Raw genomic sequence first — 15135 nt, 5'->3', positions numbered from 1 at the left:
CTTTTGTCGCAACATGCAGTCCATGCCAGGCGATTTCCTCTTCAAGGACTGCTTTATAAAGGGGAATAATACATGCTAATTGAACACCTACTACGTCCCAGACACTACAGCAGACATGCTCCTGTGGGTTCTTTCACTTTATGTGGGCAGGGAAAGGAGGAGGAAGGAGATCAGGAAGAGGTCAGGATCAGCTTACCACAACTGCTCTCCATAATGTAACTTGACATAGGCACATATATGCCTGAGTGTTCTTTTTAAGAATGGAAATGTGATGATGTCATTCCAACTCCCTCACTTACAATCTCTTGGTGGTCTCCCACTGCCTTCACACAAAGTCCACACTGCGGAAGGGTAAACTCAGCCAGACACATTATCACATCTGCCATACCCATTTACCTCCTAGCCTTTGCACATGCAATTCCTTCTTCCTGGAATGCCTTTCCTAACTCCCTGCTTCCTTGCCTACTTTGATTTGGCTAAATACTATTATCGTTCAGCTCTCAGCTTCAGATGGCACCTTCTCCAGGAAGCCTTCCTTATCCACTCAGACAGGGCTAGGCCTATCTATACTCAGTTGGAAATATTTGTTTCATGGTCTGTCCCACTAGATGGTGAGCTCCTTAGGGACAGGGGCTATGCTTTGTTCCTCTGTCCTCACACCAAGCACAGTGTGGCTCATAAAAGGCATTAAATAAATGTTGAATGGATGGATGAGAAAAAGTTGAGCCTGAAAATTATTCCCATTTCACAGAGGAGAAAACCAGCTCTCAAAGAGGGCAAAAATGCCTATCTAAGGTCAGACAGCTGGTTAGGATATGAGTTAAACTAGAGCTAAGTCCCTGTAAATCCACTCAGTTTTGAGTCACCATTTCACTTATATTAAAGGTAATACAACTGGGGCGCCTGGGTGGCTCAGTTGGTTGAGCATCCGACTTCAGCTCAGGTCACGGTCTTGTGGTCTGTGGGTTCCAGCCCAGCATTGGGCTCTGTGCTGACAGCTCAGAGCCTGGAGCCTGTTTCAGATTCTGTGTCTCCCTCTCTCTCTCTCTCTCTGCCCCTCCCCCGCTCATGCTCTGTCTCCCATGCTCTCAAAAACAAATTTTTAAAAAACATTAAAAATTTTTTAAATAAATAAAATAAAGCGAATACAATCTTTTTCTAAGATTTCTCCTCGAAGTTGCTCCTAGCACTGGTTTTCAATATGACACAGAAACAAGACCCAGGTCGTGACAATGTAATAACTATAAACACCAATCATCACGAGTAGAGTTAGTCCCAGGTACTGACTGTAGGTGCCTGAGACGTATTATACCTCATAACATCTTAGGTCAACTTTATGATGTCTATTTAACAGATTAGGAAGCTGGTTCTGAGAGGTTAAGTGATTTGCCCAGGGTTCCACAGCCTTCAAACCCAAATCAGTCTCCAATCCCTAAGCCCGAGTTCTATCCACCTCCACAGGCAGACTCCTGTCCATGACCCTCGGGCCAACCCTCATGTGGCCCTAGTACCCCCACTGGGCCCCCTTTTCTCTCATGATGGGACACAGATGAGACTCCATAACTTTCCACGGTGCTCTGAACTTGGCCCAAGTGTCTTACAAACACTGGCATTTTTCTCTGACCACTCTTCTCCTCTCCCCCGTGATTCCGGCATCTGCACCGGCTCCACCTCTGGGGAAAAGACCAGGCATGGGAAGCAGTCATTGTTCCTTGTTCCCAGTAATGGCCCCCTTGAGAATCGGGCAGGTAGGGGCAGATCCCTCATTCTCAGGTGTCTCAGTAAACAAACTCTTTAGCAATTACACACACCCTGGGCCACAGCTCCCACGACCTTTCCTGACTCCTAGAAACTGTTCCCCAACTCTAAGGTCACCCCAAGAGCTTCCTTAAGGTGCTTGCATGGACTTATTTGTTCAATGAATATTTGAGCATCTATTACATGCCTGAGTCCTTTCAGCTAACAGTGTTGGTGCCCAGGCCCTTCATCAGCTACCCGAGAGGAGGGAGTTGTCCTGAGGCATCTGTACTAGACTGGAAGGTCCATGAGGCGCTGTCTCTGCTGCGTCATGCTATCCCCTCACCTGACATCCCCTCACGCTATCCCCTCAAGAGTAAATATTTGTTGAATGGCTGAATGGCTAAATTTTGAAGGATCCATTCACCCCTTAAAATTGGCTGCATGTCTTCCACTTAGAGAGATAGGATCATGGCATGTTACAGTCAAAAGAGACCACAGAGGGAAAAAGTACCTACCCCAAATCTCTCCTTTTACAGAGAGGGAGACCCAGGGTGGGGGAGGGGCAGAGAGCGAGAGGGAGACAGAATCTGAAGCAGGCTCTAGGCTCTGAGCCATCAGCACAGAACCCGACGCAGGGCTCAAATCCACACAGTGTGGGATGAAGTCACTTCATGACCTGGGCTGAAGTCGAATGATCAACCGACAGAGCCACCCAGGTGCCCCTGTTGTGTCATTTTAAAAGAACGATAGCATACACACAGATCACAAGTGCTGCTTGCGTAAGTGAGCAGCCCCATGTCACTTAGGTATATGGATGGTCAGAACTGGGCCAGGATAGAGGAGAGTCTGAGATGGGCCCAGGACTGAGAATTCTATTTTTGTCCTATGGGTAAATGGCCCCCATAATAGGAAGAACCTGGGACCTGCAGAAGGCAGACTCAGTTCTGAGCCCTGTATCTGGTATTTTCTGGCAGTGTGATTGCAGGTAAATGGCTATGCTTCTGTTATCCTCAGTTTTACCATCTGTAGAATGGGCTAACAGCATCTGCCTCACCAAGATGGTGTCAAGATTGAAATGAGACAAAGCTGGGGAACGTGTTATGCAAAATGGTTGCTACTGGGATCCTCAGATTCTAACCTGTCTCAGGTCTGGACTGCTTCACTTGACCTTCCTTTTGCAGTTTGTGAGATAAAAGAGGAGGAGAGGAGGGGGAGAATTTCTATGTTTGCAGTGCCTTTTTGTTTGTTTCCCATTCCAGAATAATGTACCCTGGATCTGGACTGTCACTCTTGTGCCATTCTTTGTCCCTGTCCTTCCTGCTTGCTACTGTCCCATCCAACCAGGCTCAAATGAGGCAGGGAAGGAGGGCTGGGGTTGGGTAAGACGGTTGAGGGTGGAGGTGAATTCGACTCTCCTCTCCCAGCCTTCAGCGAGGACCTGCTGGCCCCAGTGGTGTGCTGGGCATTGGGGATTGTGAGTGGTGTGTGGCGGAGATGTAGGAAGGAAGCATGGCATTCACACTCAGACGGTGGTCTGGTTCATTTGCTGAGGCAAAACGAAAAGAGGTCCTGGAACAGAGCAAAGCCAGCTAAGGTCAAAATCTTACTGTTAAGAGGCAAAAAGCCCCCAAAGAAGTCGAGAAACAGATGAGACTACTTCACTGGGTAAAACACCATAAAGAAGGTGAGCTCAGTGCTAGACTCCCCTCTCTCCTCCCATTTCAGATTCTTGGCATTCCTGCAATAACGATCTTTAAGCGTTCTAGACCATCCTTGTCTTCTATGATCCTTGCAAGAAGCTCCAACGCTAAGTATGGTACTTACCATCTTTTCAGACTGGCCTTCTGGGGACTTGTTCCAGATCACACCACTGTTAAAGGAAGGAAGCTGCACTGGGCCGACGTTCATCCGGCTCTCAAGCTCTGGCGGTGCTGGGTGTCTGTGCAGGGGAGCCCCGTGTTTCATCAGGGGGCGTCAAGTAGCATGCGTTTTTAGTAGTTGCTACACGTGTCAAACAATTGGCGCACCGAGGCGCCTGCCCAGCGGGTCATCAGGATCGTGTTCTGAGTGGCCAAAGGCATTTTTGCTGGCAAGGCCTGGCTCAGGGGGAACGGAAAGGAAACACACGAGCCCTGTGTGGGAAGCCAGTCACACGGGTGAGGTCCTTGAACAAACGATTGGGAAATGGCTCTGGTTAGCTCTGGTGGAACTTTACTTCACTGGGGGCCCCTGGCTTTTTCCATGACTATTTTATTTCCAAAGCACAATTCAGTCCCTATTTTAAAAAAAAAAAAAAAAAAAAAAAAAAAGGAAGTAATATTTGCTTAGCACACACTCTGGGCCAGGCATGGCGCTGGGTACTTTACATCTGTGACATCACTTAATCCCTGCCAACCCTGCCGAGGGGACACTGTGGGCACTGTTGTTCGGCGCAGGAGACAGATTCAGGAAGGTGGAGCCATTTGCTCAAGACCACTGGCTGCTGTGGAGCAAGCCAGGGCTCCTGCCCAGTGACGTCCTAACAGCAGCCACACTGGCATTTTGTTTTATTTTATTTTATTTTATTTTATTATTTTTTATTTCACTTTATTTTATTTTTTTATTTCACTTTATTTTATTTTATTATTTTATTTTATTTTATTTTGTTTTATTATTTTATTTCATTTTATTTTATTTCATTTCATTGTTTATTTGTTTTGGGAGAGAGGGAGTGAGAGAGAGCGTGTGTGTGTGCATGAGCCCCCGAGCTCACATACACCCAAGAGCCGAAGCTGGGGAGGGACAAAGGCAGAAGGAGCTGTCAGTGCAGAGCCCGATGCGGGGCTCTATCCCACCAACCTGTGAGATCGTGGCCTGAGCGAAAATCAAGAGTCAGGTACTTAACCAACTGAGCCACCTGGGCACCCCCACACTGGCATTTTGAGGTGATTGGTAAGACATTTTATTGTTCAGTTAAGTTGTAAATTATCTCTATTAATTCATGACCCAGGAGGCTGGCATACTGACTCCACCCCTGTTCCTTTAGAAAAAGAAATGCTTTATCTTTTCATTCCTGAGTAACTGAAGTGTTTTGTCCCAGAGATAAAAATCTTCGAGTCAGGTCACTTGAGTGTGATGTGAGGAGGGTAGAACACGGCTACTCTCACTCCTTTGGCTTTTTTTTTTTTCTTCTCCTTTTTTTCCTAAGGCATCTGGCTTCCTTTTAAGACCTTTCTCTGCTGTCACCACAGCACTTGGCTCCTGAGGTAGCGCTGGCCATGACGGGACAGGCCGGACCTATAGTGTGGATGAGCCTGTGGTCAGAGAAGCCTGCTATGCTCAGCATCCAGAAGGGGCTCTGGGATTTGAGACGGGCTCCGATGGTCTCCCAGAGAGCCTGGGTCCCCACTTACGCAGTGCCACCACAGCAGCTAGGAAGGAGTCCTCGGTGCCATTTGGGAACATTTGGCCTCTGAGATAAGCATTGGGCCACCAGCCCTTTTAAGGGGTCTCCCAAAAATAAATAAATGTTAAAAAAATTTTTAATAAAAAATTAAAAAATAAAACAAAAATAAAAAGGCAACATAATAAATACAATTTTCAAATCTATTGTCACATCACTTTTCACTAGGTCTTTTTCTAATTTTTATTTAAAATTTTTTTAATTTTTAAAATTTTTCTGAATCTTGATTTATTCTGGAGAGAGAGAGAGAAAGAGAGACATAGCACGAATGGGGAGGAGCAGAGAGACAGGGAGACACAGAATTTGAAGCAGGCTCTAGGCTCCGAGTTGTCAGCACAGAGCCCAATGCGGGGCTTGAACCCATGAACCACATGATCATGACCTAAACCAAAGTCAGATGCCTAACAGACTGAGCCACCCAGGAGCCCCTCAAAAAAAATTTTTAAGTGTATTTATTTTGAGAGAGACAGAGACAGCGCGAGTGTAGGAGAGGCAGGATCCCAAGCAGGCTCTGTGCTGGCAGTGCAGAGCCCCACTAGGGGCTTGAACTCAGGAAACCGGGAGATTGTGACCTGAGCCAAAACCAAGAGGCAGATGCTTAACCGACTGAGCCACCCCGGCGCCCCTCTAATATTTATTTTTAAAAGCACCCTATACCATCTGACCCCTTGCCTGCGTCTCCAGCCCACCATCCCCTGCTTTGTGCAGAACCCACAGAAGCCAGGCTTTCTTTCCTCTGTTCCTTCTTCCCAGAACTCTTCCCTCCTAGGGCAGGCTGGCTCCTCCCCCCACCTCCCTCAGGTGTGGCAACCCTTCCTCCAGAAGTCTCCTCCAGACCTGCTGGGCCCCACAGCATCAGGGCCCACGTCCTGCATAGCCCAACCACTCTGAGCGGGAAGTGCCTGTTTCTCTTTCTATAAACTCCTTGAAGGCAGGGACTGTGCTTCGTAATTCCCACTTCCTAGCACCCAGCTCAGCAGAGGCTCAGCAAGGGCTTCTGGGTCAAAGAATGAATGAATCTATCCCTACCCCCACCTTCCAGTAGGGTTTGTTACTCTTTACTTGAACTCTGGTTTGTGCTCTGTTCCTTTGTCTAATCTGAAATTCTTGGTGTGCGGGAGGCATGTCGGGGGGGAGAACTGTAGTGGGTTGAACTGTGTCCTCTAAAAAGATATATCCAACCCTCGGTACTGGGAAATAGGGTCTTTGCTGATATAATTAAAGATCTCGGGGCGCCTGGGTGGCTCAGTCAGTTACGTGTCCGACTTCAGCTCAGGTCATGATCTCATGGTTTGTGAGTTTGAGCCCCATGTCGGGCTCTGTGCTGACAGCTTGAAGCCTGGAGCCTGCTTTGGATTCTGTGTCTCCTTCTCTCTCTGCCCCTCCCCACTCGGGCTCTATCTCTCTCTCAATGAATGAATGAATGAATGAATAAGAAAGATCTCAAGGGGAGCCTGGGCAGCTCAGTCGGTTAAGCATCCAACTCTTGATTTCAGCTCAGGTCATGATCCCACGGTCATGAGATCGTGCCCCATGCTGAGTGTGGAGCCTGCTTAGGATTCTCTCTCCCTCTAAAATTAAAAAAAAATTTTTAACTGTGGGGGGTTTTTTAATTTAAAAAGAAGATCTCAAGATGAGGTCATTCTGGATTTAGGGTGAGCCCTATATCCTATGAGTACTGTCCTTATAACAGAGAGGAGAGGGAGCGCTGAGACACAGGGACACTCAGAGAGGAAGATGGCGGCAGGGGTCAGAGTAAGGCTGCCGTGAGCCACGGAACAAAAAGCTGGAGGAGGCCAAGAATGGATTCTCCCTTAGAACCTTCCAAGGGACCACAGTTCTGCCCACACCTTGATTTCAAAGTTTGTGGCCTCCAAACCTGTGTGAGAATACACGTCTGTTGTTTGAAGCCACCAAATGCTGTGGCGTTTGTTACAGCGGCCCTAGGAAACTAATATTAGCAGCAACTGTGTCTCTCACGGCTGTGATGTCCCACCCACCCCAGAATCTTCAGAAACCTCCTCGTGCAAAGAGAAAGCCTTATGAGGTACTGCATCTGAAAGGCCTTGTCTGTGTTTTCAGCTGGGCTGCCTGTTCTAAAGGCTTCTTGACCGAAGCCAAGGCAATGCTACCCAAAGCCCACGGTCGTGAAAGTCAGCCAGCACAGAAGGCACCTGCATCTGTGCATGCTCCCGCGAGCTAGCCACTCTCCCTGGGTGTCATATTTAGTCGTCTTCCACCCAACACATATTCTTATGTATACTCCCAAGGCCCATTTTAGAGAAGAGGGAACTGAGGCTCAGGGAGGTGGGCTCACCTGCTCGAGATCTCCCAGGATCTCACTGTGGGGGCTGGGTCTGGAGCCCTGAGCTCCCAGTGCCATTTGTCACTTCGCTAAGCTGCCACAGTGTGTGACAGGAACAGAATCAGGACAAGGAGAAGGAGAGGAAGGGAGGGTCCAGTGGAGGAGACTGGTTTGGTTAGCAGATTTTTTGTGTTTTTGCTTTCATAGTCTGGGAACAATCCGGTCTCCTACTTCTAACTTTCCATTTGTTGTGGCGGCGCCAGATTTAAACCTTGACTGATCCTTATCTGGGATTGGTATGCATCTGTGCGAGCAAGATTAATCATATTGTAAAGCTGCCATGGGAATTCCAGACAACCCAGCAACTACAGCATGAAGTGCAAGTGTGAACACAGGTATGTCACTGCCACACATGAAGGGCACTGGTCCTGGGGGCGCATGTGTGCAGGGAGTGGGCGCCTAATTCTCCTTCTCAATGCTCATCACTTCAGTCTAGGGAAGATAAATGATGGTCAAGGAGCCCTCCAGGCCTGGCGTCACCTGTAGCATTGATGCAGGCTCTTCCCTGACATTTCAGGGAGAGGTCACACACATTCCTGTACTCAGCAACTCTTTCCTGAGCACTTACTGTATTTTGGGCTCTGGGGACACAGCAGAAAACAATCCTATTGTAATGACACCATAGGGTGGGTGACAGGTGGTAACTACACTCATCGATCGCAGTGAACATTTCCTTTTTTTTTTTTAAGTTAATTTATTTATTGTGAGACAGAGGTGGGGGCAGAGAGAGAGGGAGAGAGAGAGAGAGGGCCAAGCAGGCTCTGCCCTGTCAGTGAGGAGCCCAATGTGGGGCTCGAACTCACGAACCATGAGATCATGACCTGAGCTGGAACCAAGAGTCAGATGCTTAACTGACTGAGCCACCCACGGGCCCCTGAACATTTCATAACGTATATAATTGTAGACTCACTACGTTATACACCTGAAACTAATATAACATCATATGTCAACTATAATACAATTTTAAAAACTAGAAAAAGGGGGGGAACAAAACAAAATCCATTCTGATAAAGCTCTCATTCTACTGGGGAGAGAGAGACAATAAAAAGTAAATACATAAATATGTAGTATTTCACTGGGAAGTGAGAAGGAAAATGCTGTGGGGAAGTGAGAGAGGCTGGGGGTGCCATTTCATGCAGGTGATCAAGGAGGGCCTTTCTGATAACGGGACATGTGGGCGGAGGCCAGATGAAGTGAGAGAGAAATCTACAGATGCTTGCAGGGGAGGGAACTGCAGGAATAAAAGACCCAAAGGTAAAATGTGCTTGAAAAGTTCCAGTAACGGCTAGGAGACCTTCGAGGCTGGAGCAGGGGGAATTGAGATAGGGCATGAGGAAGCCAGGTCCAAGAATATCCCGGGACAGACCATGGTGAGAGCCCCAGACTGCTCTGGGTATGATGAGGAGCTACTGGAGGAGGTGGCACAGAACGGCAGCAAGATCTGTGCAGGTTATGGAAGGATAAACAACAGTGGGCCAGATGGAGGCAAAGAGGCCGGGAAGAAGGCTGCTGTAATCGTCCAGGGGACAGATAGTCCTGGATGGAGGCCTCAAGTCCAACTTTAGCTCAGGTCATGATCTCGTGGTTTGTGAGTTCAAGCCCCGCATCGAGCTCTGTGCTGACCACTCAGAGCCTGGAGCATGCTTTGGATTCTGTGTCTCCCTCTCTCTCTGCCCCTCCCCTGCTCACACTCTGTCTCTCTGTCCTTCAAAAATAAATAAACATTAAAAAAATTATTTTAATGGAGTGTGAAAGGAAAGGATGTTACCTATCAAACAAGAACTCGGTCATCAATTATTGAATGTCAGACTCTGGCATAGGCAAATGGGAAATGGATACCTCCTATGTGCTACTCTCTGTACTAGATCTTCATATGTCCCACTTCATCTTATAATAATCATTCGAGGTAGGAATAATGAGCCTGTACTCAGAGGAGGAATCTGAGGCCCAGAAAAGGTAAGTGATTTCTCCAAGGTCACACAGCCAATATGGGAGTGCTGGAATCAGAGTCGACAAGATGTCTAAGACCAAAGCCTGCTCTTTCCAAACCTCATTCTGGCTGGATGAAGAGAAAATTATGGACAGAGTCCCTGCCCTCAAACCCTTCCCTGACTTACACAGCCCCATGAGGTCAGAACTGTTATTATTCCTCTTTTTAGAGATGAGAAAACTAATACCCAGAGAGGTTAAGTGACTTGCCCGATTCACAACAGCCGGGAGGTGGCAAAGCCAAGATGCAAACCGTGGTCTACCCTCATATCTTAACCATGACTCTGTGTCGTTACAGAACACAATGGTTTTGAATTTCAGTAAAACATATTGTTAAACTTCATTTACAGATAGATGATAGGTAAGAAAAGAACCAAGTCATCTATGCCCACCAGTACTCCAAGACTTCTTCATGAACACACATACACAGACCAGACACACATACATTTATCGACATGTATACATATATATATAGATATGGACACACCCATAAAGTGCACGCATAGACAACATTCCAAAGTCAATTGCTTCCTAAATTAACCTCTGTTATCTGGGTCTCTGAGGAAGTTAAGTCAATTGCCCAATTATAATGAACTGCCAAAGCCATCTTGTCCATTCCCAAGAAGTACGCGGATGTAGTCTCCAAATTACTTCTTGAGGAGCCAACTGGAACACTGTGTTAACATTTCCTTGAGAAGCCCAGGGAAAGGGTGATAGTTGGAAGGTTGAAATGTCAAATATTCATCACTTAGCTCTAGAGGACTCCTCAAAACACCAGTCCCCAGGGCCCTGCTTCTCTGGAAATGCAGACTCAAATATACTGGTAATTCAATTCCAAACAAAAGGAGGAAAAAGTCTCCTGTTGAGAAGTGCTCTGACATAGGGAAATATGTGGAAGCTAAGTCTATCCTCCAACAGTCCTGAGTTCTAAGCCCGTTTCCAGTCCTTCCCAGCTATGTGATCCCTAAAAGGTGACTGGGTTCTCCTATAAACCAAACAAGGAATATAATACCTACTTCTGAGCTGTCACGAGGATTATAAAAGGTTCCTTAAATAAAATGTCAAGCACACAGCTGATGTTGATGGAGGGCAAAGGTCGGAGTCTTGACCTTTCCCCTACAAGGTAGAGAGTCACTAACTCCCAACCAATAGAACCTATAATTACTATCTTTGGCCACCAAGGGAAGGAGTTTAAAAGAGGGGGGGAAGGGGGAAGCAGTCAGATGTTTTCATGCAGAAAGGCAGGCCCAGGCATCATTACCGCGTTGCCAGGTATTGTTAAGCCACCCACCTAGCCCCAGAGTGGGCAGCAATTAATGTAATTAGTGCAGTGATGAGTGTCCTCTGCAACGATAAACAGCTCAGTCCTGCAGAACTTGACAGACCTGCTGGTCCCATGAGGCTCCTGACCTTGAACGTCTACTTGGGGAGCAGTGTAGTACGGTTTAGTGGAAAGAGACAGGCTTTGAGTCAGAGGGAACCAGAAGTCAATCCTGTCTTTGCTAATTCCTAGCTGTGTGACCACAGGCAAGCCTTAGTTTCCTCATCTGTAATACAGGGTTAATAATATTTTCACAGGGTTGTTACAGTTCTCTCCATCATCATCGTCATCACCATGGAAAACCCCAAACCTGGCTGGTGTTGAACTGGCAAAAGGATGGACACGAACATTGCTGGTACCTGGAGCTGGAAGAGCCCAGTTCTTTTTCTCTGGCTAAAGTCAAAGTGTGCAACACTGATCTCACCGGCTTTAGGGAAACTGCTGGCGTTTGGAATGCAAAGCATATGGACACCTCGAATCAAACTGGAAGGAAAGTACTCCTTGATTTGGTCATTAAAGATAATGTTCTAAATAATCACCACAAGTATTAGCAATGCCACCACTTGCAGAGAACAAAAGCACCAAGGCAATCTGGCAGTTGGTAATAAAGCACAAAGCCTGCTTATGTCTTTGTATCTATATTATATTCTGTGCTAAGAATTAATACCCTCAACAAGATATCAAATAATCCAAAGGTCATTACCTGTATGTAAATATATGGGGAGGGTCTTGATAATCGTTAAGAATTCACTAATTTGTCCAACAGCTCCTAAGTGCCTGTTGCTACCAGGGATAAAGACCTTGAGTGCAGGGACACACACACATACAATTAGGATTCGTTAAAATGAAGGTTCTGAAACGGTCTGTAGACTGAATCAAGAGGGAGGGATTTATAGGGAAACCACTCAGCAAAACTGAAGTACAGTCCCTGAGACTGACATGGCAGAGGACCACATGGCTTCTTGGAAACACGCATATGAAGTGGTGTTAAATGAAAGAGCCAAAGAACAAAAGAGAACTAATCACAGGTCTCAGAGAATATCAAAACTAGGAAGAGCCTCACAGAGCACCCAGTTCTGTACTTCATTCAATCCTTTCCATGGGGTCTTGGAGACAGGTGAGGCTCACATATCCTAACAGTCTAGGCAGAGAAAACAATTTCTGGGTAATAATAATAAGCATTTCCAGCTGCTCGCTGTCACACCACTGTTTTCTCTCCCTCTAAAGAAAGCTTTTCAGTAGACCAGGGAGTAGGCTGAAGCTATCAAAGGAATAACCTTGAACCCACTCTGATTTGTTTAATAAAGTGGAGGTTGAGAGTCAACACTATAGTTGAAAAGCAATGGTCCGGCCCACGCCTTCGTGCTATTGGTGGAGAAGCTGAGGCCCCGAATGACCCATCTAGCCTGTCAATCTAGCACATACTTCTTGCTCAATCGGTATTCACTGAATGAGGATTCGTGAATGAATAGGCAAATGAGATGGCGTGACCAAGGTTACCCAAACTGTACGTGGCTGGTCACACGTACTGATTAAAACTCAGGGACTGGGAGTGAATTATTTATCTACCTATCTATTAACTATTTATTTATAACATGGAATGCTTCCAAATTTGTGTGTCATCTTGCAGCGGGGCTGTGCTAATCTTCTCTGTACTGCCCCGATTTTTGTATATGTGCTGCTAAAGTGAGCACTGGAATTTGGAATGTGGCACCTAGAAATCCATGTTCATTATGTTTCCTTTCTGTGTTTTGCTCAAGTGTAACCCGAGAACTAAAACAACTGCCCAACAGACGTGGCGGTGTAGAAGGAGGCACAGAGTCTGGAAAGGCATGGAGTTCTAGAATCTTTGGGATGTGGATGATACCAGTGTCCAGGCTCCCGTGCTTAAAAGCCACATCTGAGAGCTCCCCATACCGTAGACGTGTTAACTGACCAATGGAGAACGGAAGATCTTTTAACAAAACTGACCCAGTACAGAGTCCGTAGAGAAAGTCCTCAATACCTGATCATTGGTGATGGCTCTTTCCTCTGCCAGGAATGCATTTCCCAAACCACCCTCCTTTCCCAGCGTCAGCTTTTACATCGCTTATGCTGTAGCCCCTCTTTAGAGAGGCCCTTTCTGATCATCCTCTTTAAGAAGATCCCTGTTTTTCTTCTTTAAACCCAGAAGTATATAGAGATCTTCCAGGTCAATAGCTCAATTATCTCTCAACTTCCCCATCAGGTAACATTCACATACTCTATTAGCTACACCCCAGGGAAAACATAGTTCCAGGTTATAGGCGATTCCTACCTCATTTGGTTTTTTTTTCACTCATAACACTTACTGCTTACTGTGATTTCATATTTATTATCTATATAGAGCAACTATAATACTGGTATTACAGTTAATGCTCATTGGGTGCTTACTAGGGCAGGTACTCATCAATTCATCTAATATTCATAACAACCCTATGAAATAGGTTCTGTTATGAGCCTTATTTTACAGATGAGGAAACGGAGGTTCAGAGAGGAGTCTGGCCGAATTCATATAGTGTGTAAAGGACAGAGCCCAGCATCAGCTCCCAGACGATCTGGTTCCAGAGCTTAAGTGCTTCACCTCTAGGCGGTATAGAAACACCATGAGGGCAGACTCCATGTCTTTTCTGCCCACCGCTTCATTCCCAGGACTTCGTCTATGTGTGGTATGGGATAGGGCCTCACTCAATATTTGTGGAAAGAATGAAAAGAAAGGAGGGGTGAGGGAGCAAGGAGGAGTGCGCTGAGGAGGAAGATAAGCCACTAGCCCCTCCATGCTCTTCTTTGGGTAAAGTAGTGCCAGGACCCACTGAGGAGTCCCCACCAAGCAACAGAGATGCTGGAGACAGAGCTGAACGAGACACTGGTCCTGTCCTGGCCTCCATCCTCATCTCAAGGTGTCCATTGGTTCTGAGGGAAGTCCGGGACCAGGGCCCTTCCCTGCCCTATGAAAAAGGGTTCAGCTGTAATGCAACCATTCCGCTTCAGGGCCCCACAGCAGTGAACATGACAGAGCCCTCTCTCAAGGGGTCACAGGCTAGTGAGGAAGAGCAAGCCTGGAACCGAGGAGAGGAGGGGAAGTGGACCCGTCAGACCATGAAGGGAGGGAAGGAGGCACAGGGGGAGAGTCTCTGGACCTCTGTAGGTCTCTGCTTGCTCAGCTCATGAAGCCTAGGACTGGGGCAGACTCTTCGTAAAGAACTGCACCCCTCGCCCTCCACATCAGTGTATGTGGGCAGCCCCGCTCTACTCCATGATTCTGTGACACATGTGACGTGAAGAGAAGCTGAGACTGCTCACCCCAGAGGAATGACAACAGTATAACAAGCAAGCCACCTTATTTCACAATGGTTCTGTTCCACTGAGGAACAACAGTGGAGCAGAAACCACTGTACCACACAGGGACATGCATACAGAGCCTGGGGTGCCTGGGTGTAATGCCCTTTCACCTTCCAGCCTCCCACTGGGCTGTTCGCCCACATCCTCTTTCTTAAAAGAGCTAATTGCATGGTGTGCCCCTGTCTTTAAGTATCTGCCCACATCTCCCTAACTCAGCAGCCTCCTCTCTCCCTTATGCCTTCCATCAAGCAACCTTCACCATTTTTTAAAAATTTTTACTGTTTATCTATTTTTGAGAGAGAGAAAGAGAGAGAGATAAACAGAGCTCGAGAGGGAAAGGGGCAGAGACAGAGGGAGACATGGTATCTGAAGCAGTTTCCAGGCTCTGAACTATCAGCACAGAGCCCGATGCAGGGCTCAAACTCACGGACCACAAGATCATGACCTGAGCCAAAGTTGAACGCTTAACCAACTGAGCCACCCCAGGCACCCCTAACCTTCACCAGTTTTAAGGTCAAGTCCTATATTTGTTATAATGTATGTGTGTATATATTTATTTAGTCAAAATTTAACAGGTCTTTTTAGCACTATTATTTCCATTAGGATATTTAGAGTTTTATCTTAGCATTGTGGCTACAATATTGTACAGATTATCACTGACAGCCTCAAGCCTATTTTTACCAAAAGTTCTGTTATTTTTAATGTACAACTTTGCAGAACGCAAAGCTTTTCAGGAACATACATGTCACATTAGAGCAGAAATGCCTGTATTAATGCACCAAAGGCTTTCCCATCTGCCTAAGTGGCAGATGAGGAAACTGAGGCCCAGAGATGTTAAGTGACTCATCCAAAGGCTATGAAACAAGACTTGAATCCAAAAGCCTTTGAGTCCATTTACCCAGTTTTCACCGTACCCAC

General features: G+C 46.6%; 1 non-coding gene across 1 annotated transcript; it reads right to left on the bottom strand.

Annotated features, from left to right (window-relative positions):
* Nucleotides 1-12446: 12446 nt before the first annotated feature.
* On the bottom strand, nt 12447-12551 carry LOC144234820 (U6 spliceosomal RNA). The gene has a single exon (XR_013336088.1). It is a non-coding gene; the product is annotated as a U6 spliceosomal RNA (small nuclear RNA).
* Nucleotides 12552-15135: the final 2584 nt, after the last annotated feature.

The sequence above is a fragment of the Crocuta crocuta genome, unplaced genomic scaffold, assembly GCF_008692635.1.
Source record: "Crocuta crocuta isolate KB4526 unplaced genomic scaffold, BGI_CrCroc_1.0 scaffold85, whole genome shotgun sequence".
Lineage (NCBI taxonomy): Eukaryota > Metazoa > Chordata > Mammalia > Carnivora > Hyaenidae > Crocuta > Crocuta crocuta.
This window is presented reverse-complemented; position numbering and strand designations above follow the sequence as displayed.